The 8,221-nt window shown below is 40.2% G+C and overlaps 2 non-coding genes across 2 annotated transcripts; both read right to left on the bottom strand.

Annotated features, from left to right (window-relative positions):
* Positions 1-645: 645 nt before the first annotated feature.
* Positions 646-754, bottom strand: LOC136514590 (small nucleolar RNA R71). The gene has a single exon (XR_010773745.1). It is a non-coding gene; the product is annotated as a small nucleolar RNA R71 (small nucleolar RNA).
* Positions 755-5,506: 4,752 nt separating this feature from the next.
* Positions 5,507-5,613, bottom strand: LOC136514692 (small nucleolar RNA R71). The gene has a single exon (XR_010773831.1). It is a non-coding gene; the product is annotated as a small nucleolar RNA R71 (small nucleolar RNA).
* Between the last annotated feature and the right edge of the window lie 2,608 nt (positions 5,614-8,221).

Genomic DNA, 8,221 nt, shown 5'->3' with positions numbered 1-8,221 from the left:
AATCGTAGTCCACTTATAAATTCTAGCCTTCCACCTTCCTATGGGAAAAATATAAATTCGACACTCGGTACTCACCGAGCGAAGTGCTACACGATAGTTCTATGTGCTTGCTGAATCCTCCAATAGTCATTAAGAAATATCAACAAGCATTTTTGGCGCTATTGCTGAGGAAGGCAACTGGCATCAAATTTATAAGGCTGAATTTGTTAGCTAGGTTCTTGTTAGTTATCCTAGTTAGTTTATCCTTTTTTCCTCATATCCTATCACTACCCTACACGATCATGGGCGATAAGTCCATTCGTGATTTTTCTGCACCCTCGGATGCTAATGTAGCCATCGGACCCAATGTTATCAATGGGGACACTAACTTTGAGCTTAAGCCAGCGTTAATTACGATGGTTCAATCTAGTCCATTCTGTGGGAAAGCCCATGAGGATGCAAATGCTCACCTCCAACATTTCTTGGAGATTTGTAGCACATTCACCATTAAGGGAGTGAGCCAAGAGGCTATATGTCTTTGTCTTTTCCCCTTCTCTTTGTTAGGAAAGGCTAAGCAATGGTTTTATTCTAACCGCAATGCTATAGATACATGGGACAAGTGTTCCAATGCTTTCCTAGTTAAGTTTTTCCCCATGGGGAAGACTAATGCTCTTCGCAATAAAATCTCTAGTTTTCAATAACTAGTAGATGAATCGATTCCCGAGGCTTGGGAACGAATGCAAGAGTATGTCTCTGCATGCCCACACCATGGCATGGAAGACTGGCTTTTGATCCAGAACTTCTACCATGGATTAGTGTTGTTAGATAGGAGCCATTTAGATGCTACTGCTGGTGATGCATTCTTTTCACTAAGTGTTGCAGATGCAAAGACACTAATCGAGAAGATGGTCTCCAACCAAGGATGGAGCGACAATCGACTCCAACCCCATAAACATGGTATGCATTCAATTAAAGAAATTGATGTGCTTGCAGCTAAGATAGATCTACTCACGGAGCGAGTGGAACATTATGAGAAGGTGAGTGCCTAAGAGTCACTCAAAGCCATGGATTCCCACATGACTTGTGAAGTCTGTGGAGATGTTGGACATTTGGGCAATTCCTGCCCCAAAAACCAAGAGGACCTCAACTTCGTCAACAAAGATAACGGGTTTCGTCTACAACATCAAGGCTAGAATCAGTGCTCCAACAATCAGGGGGGTAACAATTATTACTCTTCTTCTCATTTGAATAATCAAGGTAATAGTAGCTATGCTTTCCAGAAAGATCTTGTTTATGGTCAAAGTAGAATGACTAATAGTATAAATAAAAAGTTGCATGCTCATGACAAGATGTTGGAAAATATAAATGCTAAATTGGATGAGTTTTCTTCTGTCTTAAAGAATCCACTTAGTTTCAATAAGATGATAGAAACCCAATTAGCTTAAATTGCAGCTGCTATCCCATCCTATGAAAAAGCTAGAATTCCTGGCAAACCTGAGGGAATTAGGAGACAACCAACCTTGTCACGGCATGGTATGACTTCTCTGAGAATGGTTGGGGATTTCCTATTAAGAAAGGTGATCCTGGGAACCCAATCATTACTTGCTCCATAGGTCCCCATACTTTTCATAATGCCATTTGTGATCTAGGCTCTAGTATTAGCATCATGTGTAAGGAAACTTATGATATATTGTTTTATACTCCCCTCGCATCAACCTCGGTTTACTTACAGCTAGTCGATCAATCCACCGGTTATCTCAAGGGAGTAGCCACTAATTTATTAATTAAAGTTAGGAGTGCTTATATTCCTATAGATTTTCTAATCTTAGACATGGGCAACGCCGAGGATACACCTTTAATCCTTGGTCGTCCTTTCCTTAACACTGCAAATGCTTGCATATATGTGGCTTCTGGGCAAATCCAATTCCACTTTGCTGGAAGAAAAGAAATATTTGCTTTTGCCTCTAGACAGCCCCTCTTTGATGAGAAACAGGAAAAGAAGAAGCATCCGAAGAGAATCAAGATGAAGAAACCAAAGTCGATTGAAGAACCAGAGAAACCTATCAAGAAGAAGAAGAATAGAAAGACATGGTGTAAAAAGAAGGATCCGTCCTCAAACTCGTCATCCCCTTATCCTGATCCTGACAAGGCCTCTGAGGTGGAACAAGAGGAAACACCTCCGCCCAAGGACGAATGACCTTGAGCCCAACAAAAAGGTAAGTTTACTATTCCTTGCATTTATTTACCGCATTTCATTAGTTGCATCTCATTTAGATTTCCAATAAAGTTGCTTTACATTGCATGATAGGTTAGTTGCATTTAGCTCCTTTATGTTAATAAATAAAGTTTATAGTAACTAATGCCTGATAGGATAGATATGCATTTAAAGCAACACATATGAAAAAATATTTAGTAATAATGAATAAAATTTAGTAGCATCCCTGCTGAATAAGTTATCTAGTAGTTATAGGTTTAGCTAGTTATTTATGCATTCTAGTAGTATTAGTTAGTCAATAAAGAAAGAATCAAAAGAACCACTAGAAGACATTCCAACCTATGCAAAAGGCAAGCTTGGGGAAGACATCTCTCCCGCTCAGGTATGAAAATCTTAAACCCTCTCTTTGCATTCATGTTTGCTTTATATTTTAATATTCATGATCATAGAATGTAGAGAGGAGTGCCTTTAAATTATTTTGAGAGAAACTCTGCTCTAATAAAATGATGATAAATTATTTAGAGATGATGGATAGTTGTTTTGTGATACTTTGCAAAATCTTGAGATACAACCTTGAACTTCTTAAGTTTTGATCATGATAAACTTAGAGTTCATCTTAAGTTGAATGCTTTCGTGGGTTGCAAATGCTAGAACCAAGAATAGGCTTTTGTGAGATATGTTGTATGCCATGATTAGAGTAAATCTTTGAACCTATCTGAGAAATAGAAAAGACAACCTGGAGTTTTGTTTTGCAAAATGCTAAACTATCTTGCTAGAAGTTCCTCAATGGTGATAAATTCCTACCAGAGCCAAATAAATATCATTCATACATGATAAAGTGACAATAAAAGTTGCTTGTTTGTTTTGAGCTTTTCCAAGCCTTGTTGATTTGAGTAGAGAAACTTTTCATGCTTTTTGATCAAGATCACGTACACCCACATATTTATGTTATTCCTACACTAGGGATATGCATCCATATATGCATTCCATTCATTATTGCTCTATGAGAATTAAAGTTACCTCTCTATGCTATCTTACATCAAAAGAGAGCATGGGCTACAGAAAAAAAAATGAGAGAGAATAAAAGAGCAAAAAGCTCTAGTGTTCAAAAAAAGAGATAGAGAAAAAAAAAGTAGCCATGCCCTCTCAAAAAGAAGCAAGAGAAGGAAAACTTCTCAAAGGAGTATCACTTCCACCAAATATACCCCACACATGCACCTATTGATCAATTTGTATGATTTGTTGCTCCTTGTGATCCAAGTGTTTGGCTTAGCGGTAGATTCAATTCAAGTAAGCTATGCTTTTATCCCTACATTGAGCTCCACATAAGCTTTAGGATAGAAATTAAGGCTAAAATTCATGGCCTTGGTAGGATTTCAAATACCATTGAGTGACTTGAGTGTACCATCTAAGGAACTTAGGCAAGTTTTCTTTTCAAATCATGTGAAAACCTCCAGGAAGTTTGAGCTAAACCAAAGTAGGCAAAAATATCTAACTAGCTACACATTCTTGCAACTTCTTGTATCAAGGTGAAAGCTATAAGTCCCACATTGCTAAGACTGATGGTGAAATTTCTAAGTGCTAATGTTCAACTCAAGAGATAGTATTTGTTTGTATAAAAGTCTTTGTAGGGCGGTACATAGTAGCAACTCCTGATCCAACAACCTATTCCATGCTAAATCCGCATCTTTGTTGAGGATAGCAAAGGGGTAGCTTGGGGGAGCATGTTGACGGTCACTAACACCCGTTTTGACCATCAACATTTCACACAAAAGCATGGTAAAGTGAAGTAAATCATCATCACTTATGAAGAATTATGTTTAAATTTCACCTAGTTCTACTTGTGCTTGTAGAATTATTTGTATGTAGGAAATATCCCAAAGTTTGGCCAAAAAGGTGACAAATATGGACATATGGAGCAAGTGGACGTGGCAGGTGGCCCTAGGCCCATAGGCCAGCACCAGCCGGCCCCACATGGGTGCCGCCCAGTCCACCTTGGCACCTGCCACATCACCGGTCCATGGGAGCTGCTCCTAAGCCAATCACAAGCTTCCATTCAAGGCGGACTGATCAACGGACAACATTTGTTCACAGTGGATTCATGGGCCCATTGTCATACACTTGGGAGCCTCCAACTGACTTACCAACCAACCAACCATCCGAGTTTGACCACATGATGTCTTCACAACCGTCTTAGAGGAGCAACCAGCACCCTTGGATGCTAAGGCAGTGCATCAGAGGGCTGGCCGGCGCCCTACTACCATCGCCCAATGCCTTAGGGTGGCCACTAACCTTGCCACTGCCTTCAAGTACCCCCTATGCCTCTCTACACTATAAATAGAGGGTGTGGAGGTCGGTGGAGAAGGGCCCCATTCATTTCCATGCTCTCCAAGCTTCTCTTAGCTTTCTAGCTTAGCTATAGCTATAGAGTAGTAGTCTAGTAGTAGAGTAGAGCAAGAGTGGAGTAAGCCTGTAGATTGATCTCATTTCATCGAAGCTCGGATCGAAGTAGTAAGCATGTAGATTAAGCGTGGTGCTTAGGCTATAGATTACCTATGGATATGGTTAGGCCTCCTGATAGATTGTGGTAGGTGACAAGTGGTGACATTCTTGTCCATCCTCTGTATTCCACCACGATAGGTCTAGTTATTAAATCGTAGGGTTCATGGCAGACCTTGTCTATTTAACTCTCCTAGTTGGTAGGCGGGCTGTGCCCTGAAGTACTATCGCATTTCTCCTAGCTATTTGTTTACCCTTAGTTACTAGAAAGATATATCGCTCGCTCTCCCACCTAGCTATCTCTGGTTAGCTTGTATTTAGTAGTTAGTATAGGTAGTTCACACTCATCCTTCACTATCATTCACCTACCTAGGATTAACTCAAGCCTTCTTATAGCAAATCCTAGTCCACTTATAAATTCTAGCCTTCCGCCTTCCTGTGGGAAAAATATAAATTTGACACATGGTACTCACTGAGCGAAGTGCTACACGATAGTTCTGTGCGCTTGCGGAATCCTCCAATTGTCATTAAGAAATATCAACACAAGCCAAACCTCATCAACATGGGGCAAGTTACCCCATTCAGCAAAAAGGCATACGAAGATGCTAGTGCTAACCTTCAAAATTTTCTAGAGATCAACAACACAATTGTCATTAAGGACGTTGCTCAAGTCATCGTACTACTCCGCCTATTTCCATTCTCATTAGTGGGAAGGGCGAAGCAGTGGTTTTACACCAACAAAGATAATATCAACACATGGGCAAGATGTTCGAAGGCCTTTCTAGCAAAGTTTTTCCCTATAGGGAAGACCAATGCCTTAAGAGGAAAAAATTCCAACTTCCAACAGCAGAAAGGAGAAACCATTCTAGAGGCATGGGAATGTTTTCAAGAATACATTTTAGATTGTCCTCATCATGGAATGGAAGATTGGTTGCTCATGCAAGGCTTCTACCATGGATTAATTTAGAAAGCTCGTGAACAACTTGATGCAACTGCTAGAGGACTATTTATGTCACTCACCATTGGAAAAGCTGAAACTCTTATGGAAAAGATAGACTCTAATCAAGGTTGGTCTCAAGGCAACATTCAAATATGCAATAAGAGCGAAGAATTACCAGAAGAGGTATGTGCACTTTCAACCGAGATGGACGTATTGATGAATTGGCTTGAACAACAAGCCAATTACAAGAAAGATCATCAAGCTATTCCAGATGCTTACAATTTCCAAAACACATGTGGAGAATATTTGGGGATTGATTTCCCCGAGTATGAAGTGGATGCGAACATTGTCATCAATAGTCCCGGTCCACAACAACAAAGACAAGGATAGAGACAGCAACAACAACGGTCAAATTACCAAGGTAAGTACCCAAGTAATTACTATAATTCTTCTAGTCCTAACCAACCATCCTTGAGATATTTGATCTTAGAATAGGCTAAGATTAATGAGAATATTTCTAAGAAGCTTGCTTCTAATGATAAGGTCCTAGAAAACATAAACATTAAAATGAAAAGTTTTTCTTCTACTATAAAAGACCAACTTAGCTATAATAAAAAGATAGAATCACAATTAGCTCAGCTAGACGCTGCTCTGCCTTTTTGCCACTAACCTTGAAAAGGCTAACGCCATAACCACAAGAGGTGGCAAGTCTACATGTGATCCGCCATATCTAACAAGGATAGGTAAGACACCAGCAGCAGTACAAGAAGAGAAGAAGGATGATGAAGTCAAATAAGTTGAGCGACCAGAATAGGAAATGATGTAAGATTTTCATGACACCAACCTCTTACCGTTTCCACATAGAAATTGAAAAGCCAAAGTGGATGAGTAGTTTGGTAAGTTTGTAGAGGTAATTCAAAAGTTATATATCAATATTCCTCTGCTAGATGCCATATAGGTACCTTCCTATGCGAAGTACCTCAGAGACATTATGAACAACAAGAGACCACTGCCCACCACTAAGGTAATCAAGTTAACGGAGGAGTATAGTGCGGCCATCCTGAACACATCACCTGTGAAGAAGAAGGATCCAGGATGCCCGACTATTGACTATTCGATTGAAAACAAGAATTTTGAAAATGCACTATGCGATCTTGGCGCCAGCGTAAGTGTCATGCCCAAGAAGGTTTTCGACAAGCTCAACTATTCAACACCCATGCCAACATCAATGTGTCTACAACTAGCCGACCAATTGATCTACTACCCTGCAGGAATTGCCAAAAATATTCTAGTAAAAATAAGAAACTTCTTTGTTCCGGTAGATTTTGTAGTACTTGACATTAAGGATGACAAGAAGACACCCCCCATACTTGGGAGACCCTTCCTAAGCACTACAAATGCACACATTGATGTCAGAGATGGAGAAATCCGATTTCACATCAATGGGAAGAAAGAGCGATACACCTTCAAGCCAAGACTGGAAGAATGCTCTAAATTGGAGTGGCAAGAGAAGTAGGTGCAACCATCAAGGTCTCCATCTCTGAGACCGACGGATGGACCCAAAGAATGAAGGACTTCTTCGGTCAAGTCCAGTTCGGCGGACTCAAAATCCAGAACCCTTGCCGGGAGGTAAATCGGTAGTTATCCATGTTTACTTTTTACATTGCTTCTTACTTTGGCATATTTATTTTTCAATAATTGCATTAGAAAAATAAAATAAGAATTCTCATCATGGCATTATAAATTTCAAAGCCCCATGTAAATAATTTTTATGAAGCATAAAAACTCATAAGGATATCTACCATGGAGGCGTAAAAAATTAAAAATACCATCCATTCATCCTCCTATATTTCATAGTATCATAAAATATTTTTGCATTGCATATATATACATGTGTATATGGTAGAAATATAGGAAACCAGAACCCACAGGAGACACCTGGGACCCACTCAACCACCACCAAGCACCTTGCACTATTCAGGTCGTATCTCCACTGAAAGAGCGCTGACGGCCATCGAATTTTGCATAAGCACGAAGCAATGCACCATCTGGTGGGGGATGAGGCCAAGTGGGCCCCATGTGGGGCCGATCGGCCCCACCACTAGGCCGGTCGGCCTGCTGCTGCACCTCCTATAAATGGTCATCCTTCTTGGCTTCTCTCGGCCTCAAACACAACTACAAACAAGCCTCTGAATTCAAAAATTCAAATTCCAAGTTCATAGTTTGGAAATCCACTTAGTAGAAGTGCTGCTGAGATTAGAAAAAGTGAGAAAGATTGAGGGTAGAAATTCTGTCAAAATTCTGATTAGAAAATTCATTAGGCAATCAAGAATGACAAACCCTTGAACGGCTAACTTTTGGATGGCTAACCACTAATATTTTATTTCCTAATCCGTTACATGAGTTTTGTTGTCTGTTGACTTTGTGCAGGATATTGAACAAGTTCAAGGACAAGCTCATGCGCTCAGGGTCATGCCATTCTATGAGAAGCTCTTCTTCCAGGGCGAACGCCGACATGCAAATCAACATACCACCCCCTGCAGTCAGAGAACCGCCTCAGTCGACATCAGTTGAAAGGAACATCTTGT

This window comes from Miscanthus floridulus, chromosome 16, assembly GCF_019320115.1.
Source record: "Miscanthus floridulus cultivar M001 chromosome 16, ASM1932011v1, whole genome shotgun sequence".
In the NCBI taxonomy this organism is placed as follows: domain Eukaryota; kingdom Viridiplantae; phylum Streptophyta; class Magnoliopsida; order Poales; family Poaceae; genus Miscanthus; species Miscanthus floridulus.
This window is presented reverse-complemented; position numbering and strand designations above follow the sequence as displayed.